Source organism: Neovison vison, chromosome 1, assembly GCF_020171115.1.
Source record: "Neovison vison isolate M4711 chromosome 1, ASM_NN_V1, whole genome shotgun sequence".
Lineage (NCBI taxonomy): Eukaryota > Metazoa > Chordata > Mammalia > Carnivora > Mustelidae > Neogale > Neogale vison.
The window spans coordinates 166,059,656-166,073,427 of NC_058091.1; the positions used below are offsets into that span (position 1 = coordinate 166,059,656).

General features: G+C 39.5%; 1 pseudogene; it reads right to left on the bottom strand.

Moving 5' to 3' along the window:
- Positions 1–3,559: 3,559 nt before the first annotated feature.
- On the bottom strand, positions 3,560–13,758 carry LOC122916754 (annotated as a pseudogene).
- Positions 13,759–13,772: the final 14 nt, after the last annotated feature.

A 13,772-nucleotide genomic window follows, 5' to 3' on the forward strand; every position in this document is an offset into this window, starting at 1 on the left:
AAGAAAGAAAGAAAAACTTTTATATATATAAAAAATAAAATTGCATACAATGAAAGGAAACTATTTATATACATATATATGTATATATATATATATATACACAAACACACTTAAACACATATATATAATCTAAATATAAAAATTTTAAAAGACTCAAAAAGGGAATTGAAAAAATAAAAAGTAGCTAAAAAGGAAAAAATATAAAATTGAAAGACTATTGAATAAGAAAAAAAAAAGATGAATGTTATATACTGTTTTACCCTAGAGTTTAAGTTTTGCAGTTCTGTATAATCAGTAAACTAGGTATTAGCCTCATGTTCCTCTGGTCTTCTGGGGCAGGGGCCTGTTGCACTGATTCTCAGGGGTCTTTCCTGGGTGAAATGTACCACCCACCCTTGCCAGTAGCTGGGTTCAGTGCAAGCAGCTGTGGATTGCCTTCAATGGTGCTGTATTGCTCCCTGAAGGCTTTCAGCACCAATGGGGAGGATAAAAAATGGTAGCACACCAATCCCTAGCCCCAGAGCTGAAAGGTGACTCCCCACTCAGAGAAAAGCAGTCAATCACTCTTATCTCCCTGGTTTCCATCTGAACTCTATGATCACCCATCCTGTGACAGAACATTGTTTATATCAGGCATGCAACCCTGTTTCAAGTCTCCAAACTTTATCAGATCCTGTGGTACAGACTCCTACCCCTCCTCAGGGGAGGAAAGGGCATCTCGCTGGGCTTCTGCCCTTGGCTTGGCCCCTGCTTGGAGAGTGGTCACCCAACCAAGCAGTAGTTTGTGGTTTATGGCAACACTGTGTAGAACGCCAGCTTCTAAACTCAACTGTTTGCAGCAGACTTTCCTACTCTGATGTTTGGGAACTCTGTCACACTCAGGCACCCCCTTTCTTTTTGTGGCCATGGGGATCCTGACACAATGCTGTCCCACCTGATATTCTGCCCTGCTTCACTAACTGAGCTTTCCAGGGAGGATGTCTCCCACCCACACAGACTTCAAAAGTTCTCATCTTGTATTTCCACTGCTTAAATACTATCTGGTAGCATCCTTAAGCCAGACTCTTCCCTAGCAGTTTATCTTCTGATGTATATCTCTGTATTCATGTCTCTGTACCTCCTACCTTGCAAATGGTTGCTTTCCTATTTGTAGAATTTCAGCAATTCTTTTCTAAGATCTCCAGTTAATTTTGCAAGTGTTCAGAATGATTTGGTAACTACCAAGCTGAATTCCAGGGACAAGATGAAATTAGACTCCCCTATTCCTCTGCCATCTTAACTCCTCCTTTTTCTCCTAGAAAAGTTTTCTTAAATGAGATGATCCAGGTGTAAAGATACCAAGGTGGCAGCTGTATAACACAGACTGACCCATGTGATATTTTGACTACAGGAAAGTGAAAAGCTTCTCTTCATGAAAACAAATGCAAAAAGAAAGTTTAGAAATCTCCACAAATCTGCGGATTTCTGTATAAATGTAGTCAGCTAATGATCAATGGAAGGAAAGTATTTTAAAATTCCAGAAGTCACTAAGAAAAACTGAAACAATCCAGCATGAAGGTGGGCAAAAGACATGTACAGAACGTTCAAAGAAAAAGAAACATGTATAGAGAAAAATACAGAAATTACCACAAGTAGTGAGACAAATTCACCTCTGTGCACTATGATTTGACATCGTTAATTAGTTTACTGCAAAATTTGAAAAGTTGGACAAACTCAGGTATTGATGAGAATGTACATTGATAGATTCTCTGAAACATGGCTGCTGGGACTGTAAATCAATACAATCTTTTTGAAAAAAACAGTATGGCTCAATCATAAAATTGCATATTCATGGGCCTCAGAATTCAGCATTTCTACTCCTAACACTATACTTAAGAGTCACTCTGCAAATATGTGCAGAAGGCATGGACATGTGCTCCTAGCATCAGTCTTCATAATTGTGGGAAAAGAGAGGACAGGCATTGACAGAGAACAGATAATTAAGCTTACCTACACAGTGTGGAAAGGACTGAACCACAGATATATGGAGAGCAATTAATCTTTTGGTATAATGTTGACATTGCAGATTAATTTATGTAATCTTCTGAATGCTGAGTGTTGATGGAAGTGCTCCAGGTCACTAGTCCCTGCTGGCATTTCTGAAACCCAGGGATGAAGAGTTCCTACAATTTTCCTTGGAGACAACCAGGTGGTCATCCAAGGAATGTGAATGGAATTGGCACTGGGCTCTTTACTGGCAACATGGCATGCTAGAAGGAGATAGATCTTCATAGTTCTAAGAAAATATAATGTTGTGTCCAGAATCTTCTACTCAGTTAAACTATTGAAAGTGATCACAAAAAAATGGCATTAATTTGAAATGCAAAGACTAGAAAGTTTACCACACAGAGAACTTTTTCCTCACTTTGAGAATGGATGCAAAGTAAATGAACAGGGAACATGGAATCCAGAAACACCAGTGCCACTAAGTGAATGGATGGATATGAGCAAGGCCTGTGCTCCAGGTTGGGAGAGCAAGTAGTCCAAGTGAGAGCAGGAATTAGAGGTGTTTCACAGAAAACCTTCAGGGAGAACCCTAGCATGCTCTTCCTCAAGGGAGTGCTCACATTCTACTGTCATTTACTCTCCCTCCAGCTACTGAGCATGGCTGTATGTAGCTATCTTGCTCTTTCTTTTCTTCTTCTTCTTTTTTTTTCTTCTGTTTTTTTCTTGTTAAATATCGATCCCCAACTGGATAACTCTGTGTGGCCTGAGGCTGGATGAAAGGACCTGAAAATGTTGGCAGAGGCTGGTCCTTTGGTAGATAGCAAGGAAGGACATGTCCAGGGCCCAAGGAGGAAAGAGCTGTGATTGGAGAAGGTGCAGCTCCTTCATGCTGGGTACATGCAGGAGTGACTCTCACAGAGAGAGGAGGTCACCCACAACTGGCTATTTTGTAAGGAGCTTCTTGATGATATTATCTGGTGTCTGTTGTTGTGGATCAAATTATCCTGAAACTTAGTGGCTTAAAACAAGTGTTTATATGTGCTTATAGTTTCTGAGGGCCATAATTCAGGAACAGTTTTAATTGTGTGGTTCTGGATAAGGGTCTCTCCTGAGATGGCAGTCAAGCTATCAGCTGGGCTCCATCTCCTGAAGTCTTGCTGGGGTTGAAGGATTTACTCTCAAGATGACACATTTACATGACCAGCAGTTAATGTAGGCTGCCTCTGCTATCCTCCACATGGCCTCTGATTCCTCAGCACCTCTCCAAAATTTTGATGGTAATGAGGCCGAGAGAGGAAAGAGGAGAGGAAGATGGAGAGAGAGAGGAAAACAGAGCTGGAACAGGAGCAAGGCAGCGCCAGTGAACAGAGTGTTTATAAGACAGAGATGCACTTTTCATAACAAAGTTCTGGAATTTTTGGACATTCATTTATTTTTTATTTTTTTTTAAAGATTTTATTTATTTATTTGAGAGAGAGAGACAGTGAGAGAGAGAATAAGCGAGGAGAAGGTGAGAGAGCGAAGCAGACTCCCCATGGAGCTGGGAGCCTGATGTGGGACTCGATCCCGGGACTCCAGGATCACGCCCTGAGCCGAAGGCAGTCGTCCAACCAACTGCGCCACCCAGGCGTCCCTGGACATTCATTTATTGCTGCCATATTCTATTAGTCAATCCAGGGAAAGGGCTTAAACACAGACATGAAAATAAAAAGAAATGTTAGAGGTCATCTTAAAGTGTCTACCACTGACAAACAGGGAGGTCAAGATTGTGTGAGTCCACAAAGTGTGAGATGAGAAGTGAAAGAACATGGACATCAGAGAAATAAAGGTAAGGTTAAGTGAGAAATGGATGTCAGGATGACTCTATGTCACATTGAGCAGATATTTTCTTCCACTTCTCATTTAATAAAAGACAAAAGTACAATATATTTGGGAATTTCCTGACATGTGTTCAAAATGAGCAAGTCATCTCATATACCTCAAGGAACTTACAATCAATGAAAGTGAAAGTAACTGAGCTTGATTGAGAATTCAGAAAGGATGTGAGGACAGGACCCCAGATGTCCTGACTTCCCTTCAGAAGGAGGTTGCTGAGACATCACTTCTTCAGATGATGGAGTCTGTCAGGATTTTCTTCAGGATGTCCTTGGTGTCGTTGGCAACTATTTCAAGGAGGCATCTGTGTTTCCACTTTCTAAGGGAGTTGAAAACAAAGCCGCCTAACAGTGGGATACATCTCAGAATTAAACATAAGCAAGAGACTACATTACAATTCATGCAAGAAAATAGCCAGTCCCCTCTGAGGACAGTGTTTAGATCTCAAGACCTCATATGGGCCCTGTACTCCTCTATGGACTTCCCCATACTCTGAACCATCTGTCGGAGAGATTCATCATCTATACCAAAGAACATGCGGTAGGCTATTAGACTTTGCTCCAGATCATCTGCATTCCAGATACCAAGGGTGTCAAAAGACTTTGAGGCTACTGTCTTCATGCAAGTGATCACTTTGTCATTAATGGCTTTCTTATAAGTGTGGGAGAGATTCTCTAGGGGACCATGGTACCTGGTGTCAGAAATGTCCCTGTGCCAGGTGCTCCTAAGCTTGGGAAAGTCATGCAATAAGGGGTCAAAGCTAGAGACCAGGAATATATTGGGATTACACACTCCCTCTTTTTGAGAATTTCCCTGATATTCTCATGAATATTCTTCATGAGTTGTTCCTTCGAGTGGACACTTGTGTTGATGTCCCTGTCCAGCTTGGTGTAGATGATATAGAACTTCTTTCCCAGGCTCTGGATGATTTTGGCAAGCTTCACGAGATTCATGCTGAACTATTCCGATGCAATGATGATGATGAAGTCATACAGAATAAACTGCATCTCTTGCAGATAGTTCCCCAGGCTTTGAGTATCTGCCCCTATTCCAGGTAGGTCCCACAGCACCACGTTGGGAAAGTGGGAACAGAAGTAGTGAGTGCGAGTCTGGATGGTCCTCACCACCCCAGTGGGAGCTGAGTCCTCCTCCTCCTCCTGCCCAATTCTCCACAGTGCATTATGGAGGAGGATATGCCATTGCCAGAGTCCCCAGTCACTGCAATGTTCACTGGGGCACTGGATGCTGTCTTCAGGGTCTCCTTGATCACAGAGACTACCTCCAGCAACTTCTCTCCCCCCACGGCCTTTTCCACATTTATGGCAACCTCCTTAGGGAGGACACTACAGCCATATTGTATGGCATATCAGAGGTGGAGGTGTGAAGAGCGTGGATGGGCTGTGTCACATCACTGAGCAATCGAGTGACCTGCAGAAATAGGAAAAACATGGGAGTTAAGAGAGCCCAGCACATAGGGTGGCAGAGGAATCATCAGATTTGGTAACCCAAACTGAGGGCATCAGATGCACACCCAACTTCCGGCAAAGGTACTTAGGTGACAAACAGCAAGCCTCTGGAAAAATGTTTGCTAGTTTGTCAAAAATTTAAACACATTCAGCCACAGAAAATGAGGAAATCCTACCATTTGTAACATGATAACATTATGCTAAGTAACATAAATCAGACAGACAAATACTGCATGTTCTAACCGATGTGTGGAATCTAAAATCAAAATAATATAAATTCACAGAAAAAGAGAACACAACACTCTTGTGGATTCAATTTATCACAGGGTGAGGAGGCAGAATTGGAGGAAGTGTTCAAGAGGTACAAGATTTCAATTATAAGATAAGTAAGTACTAGGGATGTCGTGTACCACCTGATGACTACAGATAACACAACTGTATGATTTATAGAAAAGTTGTCAAGGGACTATAACCAGAGTTCTCATCACATGGAGAATTTTTTCTCTTTTTCCTTCTTTCTTTTCCTTTTATTGAGATGACGGATGTTAGCTGAACCTACTGAGGTAATTACTTCACAACATATATAAATCATGCTATATGCCTTAAATTCATACAGTGATGTATGCCAATTCTTTTCTAATAAAACTAATAAAATAATTTAAACAGAGTCACCAAATGACCCAGCAGTTACATTCCTAGGTGGATACCTAAGAGGGATGAAAATGTACATATAGGTAAAACCTGCATGCAAATGTTCACAGTGACATTATTACAATAACCCCTCAGGGGGAATTCACACAGTTGTCCACCACTGTTCAATGGATAAAGAAAAGTGGTCTATCCATACAAAATATCACTATTGGGCAAGAAAAAAATGAAGTAATGATACCACCCACAACATGGATGAACCCCAAAATATTATGCTCAGTGAATGCTGACAGCCCATCGGACGATGTATTCTGTGATTCTATTCATATGAAATGTCCGGAAAAGGCAAATCCTTAGGCACAGACAATATAATGAGGGTTTCCTAGATCAGAAGGGCAAATGGTAGGAGGGAAAAGAGAGGTAGTCAAGAGGTACAGGATATCTTTTGGATAATGAACATGTTATAAATCTGATTATGATGGGTGTATATCTTTGTGAATATATTCAAAGCTACTGAAAACTTTAAAAGGATGAACCACAGAATGTGTAAATTATATCCCAATGAAGTTGTTGAAAAGAAAAGCAGGAAAGGTGCTCATTGAGGAGATATGCACATGTTAGACGCTCAGAGGAGACCACTGATGAATGCTCCGTAGCTGTGCTACTAGTAGTCAGCTTCTCAGCAGGTTACAGATGGAGCGGTTTGAGCAGAAGGACATTGTGAGGGTTGCTCAGTCAGGAACCAGGCAAGTATGGGTACTCCTCCACCCAGATTGGGTGAGCAAGATGTCCCACCGGGGATGTCCCCAGGCAGAAGCAAACTTGTGCCAACTCTCCATACAGTTCAATCCCAAGGACCGACATATCCTCAATACATATGTCTTCAAAGTCAAGAACAAATTAATTATTTTAACAGCAGTGATAAGTGCGTTTTCCCCCATTTTCCATATCTTTCACCACTAACTGCATACCTAAAAAATCCCTGCCCCATCCACTGCAACATTTAAGTTACACAAGCTTTCCAAATAATATCCTATTGATTTTTAAGTCAGTACTTGTGTTTGTACCTGACTGTTTATCTTTGCTGTGATTATTGCTATAACTATTTAAGCTCTCCCATGAGCTTTCTCTTGTAAGCTGAACCCTGCAGTAAGATTGCAAGCATTTGGGGTGCCCGGGTGGCTCAGTGGGTTAAAGCCTCTGTCTTCAGCTCAGGTCATGATCCAGGGTTCTGAGATTGTGCCCCGCATCAGGCTCTCTGCTCAGTGGGGAGCCTGCTTCCTCCTCTCTCTCTCTGCCTAATTGTGATCTCTGTCTGTCAAATAAATAAATAGAATCTCAAAAAAGAAAAAAAAAGATTGCAAGCATTTCATATGGCAGAATTGGGAAAGAGAACTGGTTGGGATTACCCACTGGACTCTCCTCCTGTGTACTACACACACGGTGCTTACTGGTGGGCTTTCACAATCCCACAAGTTATGGCTGCTTGCTGTGGTAATTTCCCTTAAGACATCTACTATCTCTGTGTGCACAAATGCAAATTTGAAAACACTTTCTAATTCAGGGCTGACTCTTTGCTGAGGAGTTTTCTTGTACAGCCTCATTGTACATCAGGGCTCTCCTGATGCTCCTGGAGATGAGACCTCACATCCAAACACTCAAGTTTCTGCAGAAAAGGACTGCAGTCCTGTCTGTAGGACAAATTTCATGTTGAGCTGTAGGAGCTATGGTGCAGCTTGTTACCCACCACACTGGCTTTCCTCTCCAATGGTGTGTCCCCCTTGCATGATTGCCCTCCAGAGTTCTCTGGGTGCTTTCTTCCAATGAGAAAATTGCCAAGAGCCCTGACTGAGTTTTCAGACAGGCTTGGCCCATGGTAATGTGACTTTTTCACATTGAAAACTGAGCCCCAGTGTTCTGTGTTGTGCAGCAGGGAAGCTACCCACCTCACAGATCTTCAGGGAGGGCTTCATGTTAAGATCCAAGTGAAAGCCTGGGGAGGCCTGCCAGCAACTGCTTGGTGAATCCTCTCTCATCTTATGACCTCTGAGGAAGGCTTTTCTCTGGTTTTTCTTATTCCCTCCACCTCTTTCTGCAGTGTATGAAAATTTTGATCATGAGTCTGTGTGGGCAGGATGTTCTGCATGCCTTTTCTTGATTAATCTTCTCTGAGCTCTATTAAACAAGTGATAGTATTATTCCTGGTCACAGAACAAGAAACAGTGTCTCACAGATGAGAAACAAGCCTCAAATTGCATAGCAATGACCCAGGATCTAAGATATAAATTCACAGTGTGACTTTCTGTTTCTGTCTGGACAGGAGAGGAGAATCATCCTATTAAATGCTGAATCTCCAGCCCCAGAGGCTGAGGGTTGGCTGGATTCTAAGATGCTTCTCCTGGGGATGTGGGTCCAATATTATTAAAATCATAATAAAAAAAAAAGAAAAGACCTACCAGTTTCAATAACTCATGACACTTAGACCCTCTTGTTTCCCATGCCAATTGCTTTGGGAAATGTTTTCCTTTTGTGTTACTTGTGTGCTCCATACTCTCTTGTTCTTTTCTGTGACCATGCCTCTCTCCCCTCCATAGCTTGCATGTTTCTTTTCTCTCCTATACCATGGCTCTGCACTTCCTACCTTCTTCGATGTGGCCCCTTCACTGCTTTAGTCATGGAGTTTGTTTTGTAGTCCTTATGGTGTATTTCTGGGATATTTGAGATGATTTGATAGTTATCTAGTTGTGTTTGTGGGACAAGGTGAACCTAGGGTCCTCCTACTTTGCCACCATTTTCCTCTCCAAAACATTTGCCTTCACTTATGAATGCTATAATGTTCTGATTTTTAATAGATCACCAATTAATGTCCACTGATAGCCTTCTTCTCCTTTTTAGAGTTGCCATTGTATTTAATAAGCATAAAAGATAGTGAGATGAACATGTGTCACAGGAGATGAAAGAGAAATATTAGCTAAGGAAAAGCCTTTATCTGAGGTATTTATGAGAGAGACAAGTACATAAGATGGGAAAATAGTCAAAGGGTTTGCATATGGTGGGTCTAACTTGCTTGGTAATAGCATATTTTATGCCCAAGCTTCAGATGTTAGGGAATAAGAGAAAAGAGGATTATGATTACTACTTAAAAAATTAAAATAAATAAATAAAATAAAAATAAATAAAATAAAATTTAAAAATCAAATAAAAAGAATAAACTAATAAATAAAAATACAAATAAAAAATAAAATAATAAAAATAAATAAATAAAATTTAAATTTAAAAAAAAATCAAAAAGTCCTTAAACGTATCCAGTCCGTCATCTAATAAAGGAAATGCAAAATAGAAATGGCTTCTACACTAAGATATCATTTATCCCCTATTAGATTAGGGGAAATTGCAAAGTTTTTGAAACTATAGAAAAATGGTTGTCATACAATGCTGGTGGTTGCACATATGATATAGCCTATTATATGGTGAATTACACCATCTCTAGGGGAATTACACACACATTTACACTTTGCCACCGTCATCCTAATTTGAAGGATTTGGGCCATAAAAATTGAGAGTAGATTAGTGGTTGGCAGGGGTTGGAAAGTGGGGAAAATGTGTAATGCTACTGAAAGAGGACAAGCTTTCAGTTAGAAGGTGAATGTTACTATAGTTAATAATACTGTTGTGTACATTTGAAATTTGTTAACAGTGTAGGTCCTAAGCTTTTCTACCACACAAGCACAAAAGGTAAATATTTGAGGTGATTAATGTATTAATTAACTTGATTGTAGTAATTATTTCACAAAATATACAATTATATCACATCATCACCTTGTGTACTTTCTATCTGTCATTTTTACCTAAATCAGCTAGGGGTAGGACAAAAAACTGGAAAAATTACAAAGAACACATATTTGCAGCAGTATTTGAAATGGGAAAACATTAAGTCGAAATATTCTTCAGTAGAAATATTAGTTACAAAATAGATGACTTGACAAATATACAAAAGAGTGAGTAATTCCCTATATATTGTTATGCACTCATCTCCAGGATATATTATTGTTCAGTGCAAAATGTAAGATGAGGAATTACGTGTGTAGTATGTTACTGATGCTCTAAAGTAGTTCAAAATATAAATGTATATTTCCATATATTCTTCAATTAAACATGAGAAAACTTTAGGAATAAAATTTAATTACCTACAGGGGAAGTGATGATACTGTGTGGAGAGGCAATGGTAAGAACTAGATTTCACTTAATGCAAATTATTTGCACTAGAAATATATAGAGGTATTTACATAGGAATATAAGTGTATAGTTAAAAAAAGACCCAACACTTGTAGAAACAAAAAGCAAGTCAAAACAAATTAATCTAAGCAAATGGGTGGTCTAACAAAGCAGAAGATTTTTTAAAAATTTCTTTATTTATTCATAATTTTTAAAGTTCCAGTATAGTTAGAGTTAAGATGGCAGAGGAATAGGGGGTCTTAAGTTGTCTCACCCTTTGAATATAGCCAGATAGTTATCAAATCATTCTGAACACCTGTGAAATCAATAAAAGATCTGAGAAAAGAAATGCTGTGAGTTTATTTGTAGAAAAGTGACCACCTTTTGAAAGTTAGGAGATGTGGAGACTTGAACCTGGAGTGACATAACTAAGGATATGGCAGAGAGGATGGACCCTGCTTAAGGAGGCTGCTGCAAAGTATTATAAGCAACAGAGAGCAAAATCAGAATGTTTAAAGCCTGCTACAATGAAGGATGTCCCTGGCTTAAAGGTGCTCAGATGGTAAATGAAGGCAGAATCACAGGTGTGGCAGTATGGTCTCAGGATCCCCAGGGTCACAAGAAGAAGGTGGGGGAATGCCTGAATGGGGCAGAGTTTCTAGGCATAGGGTTGGGAAACTGGCTGAAAACAGTGAGCCTAGGGTCTAGCTTTCTGTTCTATGTTGCCACAAACTGCAAACCACTCCATGGTCATGCCACCACTTTCCTACAAGGGGCCCAATGAAAAATAGAAGTGTGAGGAGACCCACTCCCTCCCCTGGGAAGAGCAGCATGGGTCCCAGCCATAGGAGTTCATAAAATTTAGTTTTGAAACTCAATCATATGCCTGAGATTAAAAACAAACAAACAAAAACAAAAACAAAACAAAAAAATCTTGGTCACAGGCAGGGTCAACACAGAGTTCTGATGGAAACTTGGGAGACAAGAGTGATTGCTTTTCTGTGAGGGCTCACTGAACACTGGGGAGAGTGAACTTTCAGCTTTGGAGCTAGAGAGTGGGGTGCCACCATATTCATCCCATAGATCAATGTTGAAAGACTTTAGGGAGCAAAACAGCCACATATGTTGGAATCCAGAACCACTTACACTGAGCACTGCTTTTGCACAAAGGAGACACGTTTGCAATAGGACAGGTCCACCTGAGAATCAGCATGACAGGCCCAATCCCAAGAAGGCCAGCACAAACAATTGGCTCCCACCAAGTTTACTGATCATAGAGGGCTGCAAAGCTTCAGCTCTTGGGGAAAACAGTATACAGCATTTTTGTATTTTTTTATTCTTTAGTCTTTTAGTATTTTTTTTCAGTTATTGTCTTATTTTTTCAATTCTTCTTTAAACTTTCTTAATTTTTATTTATATATATACATTATATACTTTAAAAATTTTGTTTCCTTTTATTGTATTTTATTGTATAAATATCAATCTATATGATTATAGCTATCTATCTATCATCTATCTGTAATGTTTTTCTTTTTTTCTTATTTTAGGATCTAGTTTCTTTGAACAAGGAGACCAAAACACACTCAGGATCTAGTGCTTATTTGGGTTTGTTCTTTTTTTTGTTTTGTTTTATGTTGTCATTGTTGTTATTCTTGTTTTTTAGTTTTGTTTTTCATTTTCTTTCTGAATTTCTTTTCTGGACAAAATAAGGATATAGAGAAATTCATCCCAAACAAAAGAATAAGATGTAGTACTCATTGCAAGATATTTAACCGATATGGATATAAGTAAAGATATCAGAGCTAGAATTTAAAACGATGATTATTAAGATACTAGCTGAGTTTGAAAAAAGCATAGAAGACAATGGAGAAACATTTACTGTAGAAATAAAAAAAAGTCCCTAACCCTACCCCCCTTCTCCCAACCCCCCAGAGATGAACCATGAGAGACTATGGACTCTGAAAAACAATCTGAGGGGTTTCAAGTGGCGGGGGGGGGGGTGGGAGGTTGGGGTACCAGGTGGTGGGTATTATAGAGGGCACAGCTTGCATGGAGCACTGGGTGTGGTGAAAAAATAATGAATACTGTTTTTCTGAAAATAAATAAATTGGGAAAAAAAAAGTCCCTACAATTTATTCAGGCCAAACTTAAAAATGCTTTTGCCTATATTCAATTCCAAGTGGAGTCATAAAAAAACAAGGATGAATGCAGTAGAAGAGTGAATCCATGATATAGAACATAAGATGATGGAAAATAAGGAAGCTGAAAAGAAAAAAGAAAGAGAACTATTAGACCACAAAGACAGATTTAGAGAAATTGGTGATTACATAAGTGAAATAATATCCACATCACAGGGGTACCAGAAGTGAAAAGTGGGAGAAAGGAGCCAAAGTTTTATTTGAACAAATTATAGCTCAGAATTTCCCTAAACTGAGGAAGGAAACAGCCAAAGTCCAGGAGGCACAATAAGCCCCCTCAAAATCAATAAAATTAGGTCAAACCTTGACATATAATAGTGATGCTTGCAAATTTCAAAGATAAAGAGAAAATCCTGAAAGCAATTCAGGAAAAGAGGTCCATAGATGACAATGATAGAAACACAAGTCTGGCAGATGACCTGTCCACTGACACCTGGCAAACCAGACAGGACCGGCATGATATATTCAATGTACAAAAGAGAAAAAATATGCACTAAGATTACTTTATCCATCAAAGCTATCATTCTGAATAGAAGGAGAGATAAAGAATTTCCAGGACATGGGGCACCTGGGTGACTCCATGGGTTAAAGCCTCTGCCTGCAGCTCAGTTCATGATCCCAGAGTGCTGGGATAGAGCCTTGAATCAGGTTCTCTGCTCAGCAGGGAGTCAGCTCCCCCCACCCCAACAACTTGTGATCTTTGCTGTCAGATAAATAAATAAATAAAATCTTAAAAAAAAAAAAGAAAGAAAGAAATTCCAGGACAAACAAAAGCTAAAAGAATTTGTGATGACTAAGCCAGCCCTGCAGACAATATTAAAGGGAATCACTAGAGTGGAGAGAGATCCCCAAAGTAACAAAGACCAGAAAGGAAAAGAGATGATCAACAGTAATGACTTTACAGGTAATATGATGGCAGTAAATACAAGTCCTTCAGTAATTACTCTGAATGTAAATGGACTCACTGCTCCAATCAAAAGACTTAGGGTATAACAATGGATAAAAAAAGAAGATCCATTAATATGTTGCTTATAGGATACACATTTTATATCCAAAGACACCTCCAGAATGAAAGTGAGGAGGTGGAGAACTATTTATCATGCTAATAGACATCAAAATAAAGCTGGAGTAGCCAACTTCTGTCAGACAAACTAGATTTTTTAAAATATTTTTTAATTTTTTAATTAACATGTAATGTATTATTAGCCCCAGGGGTACAGGCTTGTGACTCACCAGTTTCCACACTGCACAGCAGTCACCAGTGTTAATGCTGTAGGAGTCCTACACTCCAGAATGGAGAAAGTGAAACCGGTTCTCCCCCTTTTTGAGAACTGGTGTGATTTCCAGGAATAGAAACTGAAAGCAGCCATCCCTGATTTCCCTG